General features: G+C 36.7%; 1 protein-coding gene across 1 annotated transcript in view; it reads right to left on the reverse strand.

Moving 5' to 3' along the window:
• The window catches only part of LOC120861085 (alpha-N-acetylgalactosaminide alpha-2,6-sialyltransferase 3), a 636442-nt gene that overhangs the window by 244522 nt on the left and 379390 nt on the right, over positions 1-12530 (reverse strand). The window lies entirely within an intron of this gene.

Here is a 12530-nt window from a genome sequence, read left to right on the forward strand (position 1 = left end):
ATTATCCTTTTAGAGAAAATTACCAATTTTTAAAAATGTGGTTTTGCTCCAGTAATTGAATAGCACAAGTATGTTATTTTTTTTCCATCTCTGGAGTTTTAACTAGTTCTTTGCATCACATGAGAAAAGCTTCTCCATCCACATTGCCAGTCTCACTAAATGTTTCTAGTTTCATTTCTTTACTGTTGTTGTGCAGGCACTGACTAAGTCATGTCCAACTCTTTGTGATCCCATGGACTGCAACAAGCCAGGCTCCTCTGTCTCCACTGTCTCCTGAAGTTTGCTCAAATTCCTGTCCATTTAAGTCAGTGATGCTATCTAACCATCTCATCCTTTATGCATGGGTGTGTGCTAAGTTGCTGCAGTCATGTCTGACTCTGCAACCCTATGGACTACAGCCTGCCAGGCTCCTCTGTCCATGAGATTCTCCAGGCAAGAATACTGGAGTGGGTTGCCCTGCCCTCCTCCAAGGGATCTTCCTGACCCAGGGATTGAACCTGTGTATCCTATGTCTGCATTGGCAGGTGGATTCTTTACTACTAGCACCACCTGGGAAGTTCCTCATCTTTTATTCTTCTCATTAAATCATATAGGCTCCTCCTGCTGATTTCTTCTAAGAAAAACGTACAATGAATGAGAAAGAAGGTGATGACATTGGTCATAATATAACTTATTGTCCTTAGGTTTTATGGTTTTCCACAAATCAGCAACAGCAATTGCCCCACTTATCCCTTTAGAATATTGAGTCAGAGAATGGAATATTATCCACTATCTTAATTTTATGGATATACTCTCCAGATAACCACCTGACCCAGATAATTTGGGCAAAAGAGAAATTACATGTTAGTAGAGATAATGCTATGATGATGGCTGTTGTCAAACAGCACTGATATGAACTTTAAATGAATATAATTTGAGAAAAATACATGACAGAGGGATAACGACTAGCTCATATACTGTCAGGGTAATAAATACCTAATGAACAAAATTGTAAAGCAAATAGTAGGTTGAACATATACCCAGATGTTGATTCTTGACTCAGAATCAGAGAACAGAATGATTTGTCTCTCTGTCTAGAATGATAAAGCATCACTTCTTCATAAGCTAATGAGTAGCACCATCTGGCATGATTACAGAGGAGCAAGATTGTAGGAAAGGGAAGAGTAAAATGGCAGAGCTGCAGTAGGATTTTCACAGGAGGCTAAAATATTCCTCACCATTAAAAATAATCATAATAAAAACAACTTTGGATGCTGACAGAACACTCTGCCAACAGTATAAAGATTATAGGACCAAATGTATTCAAAACAATTGAATATGATTCCATTTCAGAATTTTTCTCTATCCAGTGGCTCTCAAAGTGTGGTCCCAGGGCCACCAATGACAGCATTATCTGGGAACTTGTCAGAACTTCAAACTCCAGAATCTTGTCCAAGAACCATCAACTCAGAAACACTCGAGGTAGGACTAGCAATTTGTGTCTTAACTAGCCCTCCAGAAGATTCAGGTGTAGGCTCATGCTTGAGAGCTATTGCTTTACAAGCCCAAATAAGAGTGAGAGATTTTTGGTAGATACCAAAAAAATTAGCTAATTTGGTCTATTCTGTTTAAACAACTGGTCTATATGCTAAACAATAAAAATGAGTCAAACTGGTTCCTCGAGTAACATGATGATCTCTTCAAACAAGAGAGTTGCTATCCTAGTATCCTTTAGTAGAACAAAAGCAGACGAATTTGCCTTAAACCTGTACCTTGATATAGCAAACAACTCATGGTTACTAGGGGGAAAGGACGGAGGAATAAATTAGAAGATTGGGATTGACTTATACACACTCTCTACTGTATAGCACAGGAGACTCTATTTAATACTCTGTTATGACCTATATGGGAATAGAATCTGAAAAAGAGTGGAGATATATATATATATATAACTGATTCATTTTGTTAAATAGCAGAAACTAACACAACATCGTAAATCAACTATGTGTGTGTTACTCGCTCAGTCATGTCCGACTCTTTGCAACCCCATGGATTGTAGTCCGCCAGGCTCCTCTGTCCATGGGATTCTCCAGGCAAGAGTACTGGAGTGGGTTGCCATTTCCTTCTCCAAAATCAACTATATTGCAATTTAAAAAATTAATTTAAAAATCTGTACCTTAACTGTATGGTTTCTGAACACATGTATTTTCTTCCTTTTAAGCTAAATTTTTAAGCTTCTTTGGCAGACCCCATGAGACAAGTTTTGCAACTTTGCCAGAATCCTTTATTGACTTAATTGGTTTTCCATCCCTTGTTCATTCATTCAGCAAATAATAAGTATCTACTATATGCCATGCACTATTCTAGGTGCTGGGATATATAAGTCACAAAAACAGACAATGATTCCTGCTCTGAAGGAGCTTACATCTTGGTAGGGGAGAATGACAAAAATAATAAATGATAAAATCCATAAGTATATAAAATGTTAGAAGGTAAACAATGCTACTGGGGAAAGTAAGGGAAAGTTAAACAAAGTAAAGTGAACTGGGAATACTGCTTATGAGGTGTGGGGATTTCAATTTTAAATAGCATCATGGTAGACTCACTGAGTGGGTGACAGGAGCAAAAGCTTGAAGGAGTTGATGGAGTTGATTATGCAATATGTGAAGAGAAAGATGATCCAGCAAAGAGCTGAGATGTAGGCCTGCACGAGGGAGCTTGCCCAATGTGTTTCGTTCACAGAAGTCAGAGAGGAAACAAGAGGTCAGATCACCCTGGAAGGCATTATAAGTCGTAAAAACTTGTGCTTTTACTGTAAGAGAAACAGGGGACTAAGCAGAAGAGTGACATGATCTGAATTCTGCCAAAGCACTTATTAGTTTTCCTCTGTATAATTTCATCAACCATTTATGAAGCAAGTTAAAAGACACTGCTACTATTTTTTTTCCTTTTATGTTCTTCCTGAAGTTATTTAAAAGTGTTTTCACTAAGGCAATTCACTTTCTTTGTTGTCAGTGAAGAAAATGTTATCTAGAAAATAATTCGAAGATAAATTGGGCAGTGATCAGTTCTCCGTTCCTTGGGTTTTCTCTTTTCTGCCTTCTGTGGTGGTTGTTGTGTTTGCTGCCCAAGGTCCAAGAGTACAACCTTGGGTCCTAGGAATTGGTTTTTCATTGGGCAACTGACAGCTAACAACTGTGAGTGAAGTCTTGGAAACTGCTTTGTCACTGAAGTGAAACTAAAATGGAAACCTGTATTTGAAGAATGGCTCTGTCACTGACTTATTAAAAAACCAGTGCCCAGCTACAAAATTTCTGGAAAAGGTAATAGTCTTGCCAGCCTTTGGGTAAGACAGAGCAAGGGGTGGTCTGTCTGAGTAGAGCTGTGGAAACTTTTCTATCAAAAGCCAATTCTATAATTTGCCTCACTTGGTATTACTGTGACCCCTATATACTGAAGGAAAGTGTTTGGAAATTCACAAGTGTTTCAACAAGTGGCAAAGGGACTTGTAAACTTAAAGACTATTGGTATTATTTCTTTCACTCTTTACTCACTCATTTATTCATTCACCTATTAAACATTTACCAAATACCTATGAGAGTCAAACATAGTATCAGGTGGTGGGGAAACAAATATATAAGAGCTGATATTACCTTAAAGAGTGTATGGACTACCTGGAAGATTAGACATAAATGACAATAATGCATGGTAGAGAGTGATGACTTTTATTTTTAAAAAGTCCCAAGTCTATGGACTTTCAGAGTAGGAAATGAGTTCTAATTAGAGGTATTTCAAAAGGCTTCATGGAAGAGGTAATATTTAATTTAGTCATAAAGAATGCATTTGTGTGCATGGTGATGGGAGGAAGTAAAATTTAGACAGAGGAACAATTTCTACAGAAACATAAAGGCAAGGCTGTATTCATGGTCACCCATGTGAGAAGCAAAGAAGACTTCAACTAGAGCAGTACTTGAGGTAATGATAGAAGAAAGAAAATGAGTAATTGGCTGAGGTCATTTCAAGGAATCCTGAAATATCTGTGGGTCATTTAGCTGAAAGAACTAGAGTGAAAACACATTTCTATGCTATTTGATGGTAAACCAACACTGTACTAGGTCTGAAAATAAAATGCTAGGTCTGGAAATAAAATGGAGATAAGCAACATCCCTATTCTTAAGAATTGTGTTGTCTAACGAGAGAAATGGACAAATAAACACAGTAAGATCAGATAAATAAGATCCTTATTGAATTCTTAAGGACTTCAGGGCACTATGTTTAAATGGCCAGGAACAGGTCATAGTCACAAAATTGGAATCCAATTGCAAGCAAGTTACCAACGTTATTTGAGAAATAGCTAGTCTTCCATTATATACTTCTCTGATTCAAGGAACAGTGAAATATCCTGTCTCTTCATTCAAAGCAGTCTCAAATAGTACAATTCAAAGTATCATCTGGAGATTAACAGCACTGGCCTGGCGTGGGCACTTATTCAAAATGCAAACTCTCAGGATCCACTTCAAATCACCTGAATCAGCAGGTGACTGAAAGCACACTCAAGTTTGAAAAGTACTGTACTAAACAGAAAGAAGAGGAGGGAGGGAGGGTGAGAGAAAGCAAGGAAGGGAGGGAGGGAGGAAGAAAGAAAGAAAGAAAAGTACTGTACAAAGAAGACTCCTTTCTTAGAACAAGAAGCTAAGAAGGTAAGTCCATCAACAATACCACGTCTAATAAAATCTCTCATGTTTCCAGAGAAGGAAAAATTCAATTCAATAAACATTTGTAGAGCTCCTAAAATATCTCAGACACTGAGCAAGGTACTCTGAAATGGTACCAAACAGTTAAAAAAAACTAGTAGTACAGATAGACATGGTATAGACTGAAAAGTTTCAAGGAAACCAACTCTGTCTTGAGTCCAGGCATATAAGAACTGAAGAAAAAAGAAATTGCCCCTGGTTCATATGTTTTATGGACAAGTATATAATCTTTCTTAATTTTTTTGGTTTTTACCTAAACTTGAAGAGAGATGATTTTTTTTTAAAAAAAAAAAGGAGAGGAGAAATCCAAATTATAGTAGGAAGTAAAACAACTGAAGAGATAAATCTTATGACTCAACTAAAAGTCCAATGGCTTTAAATTAATAAATAAACAGGAAAATAAAATGAAAAACAAAAACCTTAAAGCCTTTATAAAGTTAAAAGTGTAGAGATACTCTAATGAATCTTCTGATTGAAGGCCTATTTGTCTTTGAGTTTCACACCCTTTGTAGTGTTCAAAAGCCTTTATATTGAGGGAGTGTTCAGCGTAATTGTCTATTGGGATGTCTTTCTACACAGCATAATCTCACTATGTATGGAGCTATTCAGTCAAGTCATATCCTAAGGCCCAGAAGAAGATCAGTCTCCAAAGTAGACTGGTTGCAAGTCTTGATTTCTACAACTACCAGTAGTCTGATACACTTCCTTTTAAAAATATGGTCTCTGAATTAAAGATTTTCTCTTGTTTTAATCCTAAACTAAGCTGTCATGTCAAATATAGTTTTACCTAGTATGTACCTGGGTGCACCCCTGGCCAAATGTATGTATTTTTAAACATGCAACAGTTCAGTACTGATATCTTGATAAATTACAAACATCCCTTCCATCTTCCCATTAATACAATAGATTCTTCGCTCTTTCTATTGAAATGTTAATTTCCAGTCCATGTGTATTATAGAGGAGGCTTAATGTAAGTCACTAGATGCCATCATGAATAATGGGAAAAAGGAAGTCTCTTGTTTCCTAATGCCTGTTAGCAGGAAAACACAGCCCTGGATGCCTTATTATGCTTTTTGACTCAGGAGTCCTATGGGTCTGCCATAACTGCTGTGAGAACTCATTGTTTCTGCCAAATACATCAGCTGGGGTGAGAACATTAATTCATGTTAACAGAGATGTGTCAACGTTGCTCCTGAAAAAAGTGCTGAGATGTTATATTTGCAAAGATCGTCTTTAAAGGAAAAATATTGTTTTTAATATTCTGTCTGTCTCTCAATCCAAGAATTTTTCTACTTTGCCTATTTTCTTTTGGGCCAGGTTTTCTTAGGTTAGTACCCATTTATCCTGAGTTAGAAATAATTAGGCATCTTTGTTTTTGGAGTCCAGATAGAGTAACAGTACCTTTTTGGGCAACGAAGCATGGGTCTGTGCCTTGTGGCTGGCTCTCTGGCCAACACGGCTTCTGAGTTTTGTTTCTGCCAACACCCCCACCTTGCTGTACTGCATTTGTTGAGACAGTTTGCCTGTTTTGTGTCCCAACAAAGGGGGACATTCAGGGAGTTCCCAAATTCTCAAAGGAGAGGCTTGAAACCTCTTTCCACTCTAGGAACTACTAAGGTTTGCAAACCTAAGGGATGTGAGCCAATTTAATCCCTAAAATCGATCACACAGTAGCACAAAAAACTTTCAAAATGGCCAAAGCTATGCCAACTATAAATTGGCTCTTGACAAGAGCATTTGCCAGTGAGTGAACAACCACAACAAGGGCATTTCCCACCTGCCTCTGTGGAGATTCAACCCTGTGCTGCTACAGCTGCTGACCTTCAACACCCCTTTAGGGAATTTAGGGTGAAGTGAAGCACTCTGCTCCAGGGATTCTGTTGGAACAGGTCTTTAGGTAGTTAAATATTTTCAGAAACTGATTTCATGATCCCAATCCTTGCATCTCTTCATATCTAGAAAAGCACTAGATTTTTCGTATCTAGAAAAATCCCTTCTTACTGACATTAGCTTCTCGTGGCTCGTAGAAAACCTTTGTAAGTAAAGACTTGATTGCATTGAACTCCTCCTTCACCAAAACCTTATATATTGACCTTCCCCAACTGCCTCTTTGGAGCAATCTCTCAAAGCTATCTGAAGTGCTGTCTCCCTGGCTGCAGTCCTCATTTTGCCCCAAATAAAACTTAACTCACAAATTTTAAGTTGTACATCTTTTTAGTCGACAGTTAAAACAGCGAAGCTGCACTTAAAACCCACTGGGCTGCACTTAAAACCCACACCGGATGACAAATCCATCTCCAATATCAGACGGTGAGAAACAACACACTGCTGATTTCTTTTTCTCTCTGCAAGATTGAATGGGAATGGATGGAGCACACAGACAAAGCCTAGCCATGCATGGCTGATACTTACCAATCCGTTTCTCACATTGACAGTGTCTTCTGAAAGTGACTTTTGTATATCCTGTTTTCTAAATGCTTTAAAAGTAACTCCTTCCCTTCACATCCTTTGAACCTAAAGCAGTAACATCTCGAAACACTGATCTATTTGCTGCTAGCTTTCATTTATTTCATCCATTCCTGAAGGCAGAGCCACATTGGTGTCCACTTAATGAAGACCTATTTAGGGCAGCTCAGGTCCCTTTATCAGGCCTGAATTAGCTTTGCAGTTTTAAGAAAAACTATAGCTTTCTCAATTATTATTTAATTCAATAATGTGCCCGCATTTGCTAATGTATTTCTGAAGTGGGAGGCAAGCTGCAACTGCCTATCTGTCCATAGGTAAGCAGAATGTCTCACACAGGCTCTGCCACCTCTCCAGGAGAGTTAACATTCATTTTGCATCTGTACATGGCCAGGCGCATAATTCCATTCTTCAAATGCTGAAAGTAGCACCATGTGCCAGTGTTAGCCCCGCAGCACCTCTAGGGTATTTCAGTCTCAAGATGTATTAATGCAAATGTGTAAATGTCAGCAAGCTAGTATTATGTATGCACACCCATCATACAAAGGGGGAAAAGAGATCCATTTTGGTTCAGATTATTTTCATTACAAGGCCTTTAATTCCAGTTTCCTGGTTTGTTGAAGGTGTTTGTTTCACAGAAAAAAAATATTTGGTAAGTGAAGATATAACGATGACCACCACCCAAAGAAACCTGAGCCCCAGAAGATGAACAGAGAAAGAGCAAGCAGCTTCTCTTTTTGTTCTCTCAGTCCTTCCCACAAGGTCACCCTTTCTAACTGACAAGCCAAATAATTTTATTCAGTAACTGATAAGAAAGCAAATTAAATTTCATTCGGTTTGAAAAAGTATTCCAACATGTGTATGAATTGGTCTAAATTCATTCTAAAAAATTTAACAGGGTACGTATTTCTTTTATTACTTCATGTTTTCTCAATAACAAATTCCTTGAGATAAAAATTAAAACCGCTAGAAAAGTGAAAAGATGCCCACTGTAAATGGAGGAGGGGGCTTATTCTTTTTTTTTAAAGATGTTGATAATTTGAAGAAACAAGTTGAGAGGCAAATAGGTCTTTGAAGAACTCCATTTAATCATTTTCCTATCATGAATCACTTTAATGACTAGGGACACATTTTTTTTAAATTCTATGAATTATACACCATAACGGTGACATAATGTCACCACTAAAAACCTGATGATGAAAATTAGCACTTACCTCCAGAAGGTGCAGGCAAATCAACCAAAGAGTTTACACAAAAGTCAAATTATATGGACATTTCTTTTTCCTCACCCCTTCATACCTGCAATTATGTATTCACTTAATTCTATTTACTTCAGAGAAAAATTTTAAAACTTTTGTTAGGATTTAACCAATACACTCTTTGTGAGCATGGATTCACACAAATGCTTGCATTAAAACATCTTCTTTGATGCAGAATAATCTTAAAATGTTTACAGTAATCATATTTCTGGTTGCAGTGTTACTCTTAATTCTGAGTGTTGTGTGTATACTGTGGAATAAAGCAGGTGAGTATTTACATTGGTGTTTCTAGAACCTGTGATTGCCAGCAAGGCAGAAAGAAGACAAATGTAAGATAGATGAGATACAATAAAAACCTGATAGTCCTGAATTTGAATTGGAAGTTTCAATTTGAACTCATAATCATTTTATCTTTAAACAGTATATATAGCATATGTTGTTTATATACTAATTCAGTCTAATGGAAAGACTAAGAAACAAAGACCAATCCAGTAGTTATGAGTACCTGTAGAGCCAAGATTATGTTCTCTTCGATACTATCAATAAAAGGACCCAAGTTATTTGGGAAAAATGTCTGGATATGGCATACATCAGGATATGTACAAGAAAAGCCTTAAACATCATATAATATTAGGAAATAAAAAATACTTTACAAGACTTTGTTTTATAAGACTACTAAAGACATGTCAAAAGTATGCAAAAACCAATTTAAAGAGGTTCCCATAGCTCAAAATAGGACGATTTAAGTATAAGAACATAATTTTGATGAATTAAAGTATTTCAAATAGGTTTAAGTAGCTAAGTCGATATGTAAATACTGAAAACAATAAATCTACTGGTCCTTTTTTGGAGGATGATGGTGTCAATGCCTTAAAACTAATAAACGAAGAGAAAGAACTTGTACTATCTTTTATCTCACACTAACCAAATGGTTAATGACAGCAAGTTTATAATGCATATCAGCTAATAACTGAAAAAGATATGATGAAATAACACCATTTTGCACCATAATTCTAATGAATTATTAGATCTGGACAATGATCATTAATGACTGCTAACATAAAAAGAGAGAAAACAGTCTTCATTCTGATAGAAGTATCACCTAGTAATCTTGATTTAAAAAAAAAAAAAACAATTTTTAAAATTAGACCCAGATCCAATAGATCCTCAATATCAGTAAGTCCCCTATATAGAAGAAACCTTCAAGTTGCAAACTTTCAAAGATGTGAACATGTGTTTGAACGTGCAGTTAAGTAAGTTATTCACATGTCTGTCATACACTGTCGTGTGTGTGTATCCTCTACAAGTGGTTGTACAGTACTGTGTAGAATACTGTAGTACAATATCTTTATTTCAAGCCCAGGATGTCCAGAAGCAAAGGTGAAAGCAACGGTGATGTGGCTGGCACTGCTAAGAAGTGCCAAATGTTGTACTGCAATACTGTACTTTTCAAGGTACTCTAAGATTAAAACCATTTTCTCTATTTCTTTTATTTGTTTTTTATGTATTATTTCTGTGAAAAGTATTATAAACTTATTACAGTACAGTACTATATAACCAATGGTGTTAGTTGGCTACCTAGGTTAACTTTGTTGGACTTAAACGAACAAAAATTAGACTTACAAATTCACTCTTGGAATGGAACTCATTCATATGTAGGGGACTTACTGTACAAAGGTATCAAAGCAGAAGTAATATAGGGGGGCAGTGAGCAACATATAGATTGTGGACGAATGACTAGATTTTTTTCAATAATAAAGGGAGAGAGTGAGAGAAAAGAAGCCATAGATTAAGAGAAATATAGGAGACATATCAATTATGTATAATGTATAGACTAATGCTAATCCTTATTTGAACATGTATAGACCTTAATACTAATCCTGAGTCAGTTAACTGTTAATAATATTAATGAGGTCATGGGAGAAATTTGAAAGCAGACTAAATATGTATTGTTATTAAGAGAGTATACTGATTTTTATGTGGGGCAATGGCATAGTGTTTATTTTTAAGAGTCTATCTTTTAGAGATAAATGCTGAAATATTTATGAATGAAAATAATATGATGCCTGGCATTTGCTTCAAAACAAACCTTGGAAAAAGAGAAAGCAAATAGAGGTATAGATGGAACAAGACTGGCTATGAGTTAATAATATTCAATCTGAACTGTGGGTACACATGAGTTCATTACAGGATTAGTCTCTCTATAAGTGTGACATTTCCCTTCATAAAAAGTTAAAAAATGTCTCTGTTTGAAATGTGGCAATGAACATCAGGTCACTATGGGAAATCTTTAACAATTAAATCAACACAGCTATATTTAGGACACAGATTAAAATCACAGTGGAGATAGCAGCACTTGAGATCATTTTGGTCAGCCTTTTGTCATTCAAATAGATTTTACCAAACTATCCATTCTGCTCATTTCTATTACTTGGTTGTCTTCTTTGGTCTGGTTGCAGTATTCAGTGAAACACAGGATTAGATTTGGGGGAGAAAACAACTACAAAGTATCATAAAATCATTTTGGCTTGATTTTTATACTTCTATTTTGGTAACTCTATGAAATGAATGATACCTGCAAAATTAATTTTAGCAACTGAGTTTTTTCCTACTATATAAACAGCTTTCCTCCTTAGAGACAGTAGGAAAATGAACCTCCCAAAGCTACTCTTTCCCAGCACTTGTTGCCCAGTCCACAGATCTGTGACAGTGCTGTCTCTGAAAGCTCACAGCAAAACGAACATGATATAAGCAAAACACACGGGAACAGACAGCATGCTGAGTTCTTCTCTGATATCCCTAAATTATTCAAGAGCCTATAGTTTTGACTAGGTGATACCCCAAGGGCAAACTATTACTAATGAAAAACCAACTATACCTAATTAACTGCATTGCTCTGGGCTAGTGAAAAATCAGAAATTTCCGAAGCCACTTGAAAATGATCATATTTATACAGAACGATGATACAGGTGGCCATATTTCTTTGAAGCACATAACTCCTCCTTTTATCCCTACTGCCTGTCCCTTTGGACCACTTACACTACACTGATTCAAATCTAAACACTGGGAATCTTCTCACTAACTCTAAAGTGGAAGGGGCTACTGTCAAGGGCTATTTATCTTGCCTTTCATTAGGAGCTATGTATTTTTGGTGCTCGGAAGTAGAAAACACTAAATTTGACCTACATTATCAATAGGAGAGTTGGTCCACATAAGATTTTTAAAATAATTACCAGCATTAAAACTCTATCCAGAGATGTCAGAAACTCCCTTTCTCAAACACATAACTCAATACAGTTAAAGGTTTAAATTTTATAATAATAAAGGATAAAAGATATACATCTTGAGGAAATCAGAATGTTAATATCGGAATTATAGTCAATGCTCAATTTATCCATGATATTGCAACCAGTCAATTCTAAAGGAGATCAGTCCTGGGTGTTCTTTGGAAGGACTGATGCTAAAGCTGAATCTCCAATACTGTGGCCACCTCATACAAAGAGTTGACTCATTGGAAAAGACTCTGATGCTGGGAGGGATTGGGGGCAGGAGGAGAAGGGGACAACAGAGGATGAGATGGCTGGATGGCATCACCAACTCAATGGACATGAGTTTGAGTGAACTCCAGGAGTTGGTCATGGACAGGGAGGCCTGGCGTGCTGTGATTCATGGGGTCGCAAAGAGTCAGACACGACTGAGCAATTGAACTGAACTGAACTGATTGCACAAGTAAGCAATATTCAGTGGTAATTCAAAAGTTTAGCAATCAGTTTCAATATTTTTCCTTCAGCGGTTCTTTATCAGTACTAGACCTATGAACTAAAATAAAAGATAGACTGATTTACAACTCTGCTTCTCTGTCATATACTGGTTATCTTTCTAAAGAAGAAGAAAAAAGTAAGTTATATGGGAGAAGAGGAGAAGGAAGAGGGAGCAGGGAGGAAGCAGGAAAAGTAAGGAGCAGGAGAAAAGAAAGACAAGCAGACCTCGGGAAAGGTAGTTTACAGAATGCTGCAGAAAACCAGATGTAATAAAAATATGCAAATTGGTTTTTAGCTAATTGAGTGAATGGTGT

Source organism: Oryx dammah, unplaced genomic scaffold, assembly GCF_014754425.2.
Source record: "Oryx dammah isolate SB20612 unplaced genomic scaffold, SCBI_Odam_1.1 HiC_scaffold_11227, whole genome shotgun sequence".
Classification (NCBI taxonomy): domain Eukaryota; kingdom Metazoa; phylum Chordata; class Mammalia; order Artiodactyla; family Bovidae; genus Oryx; species Oryx dammah.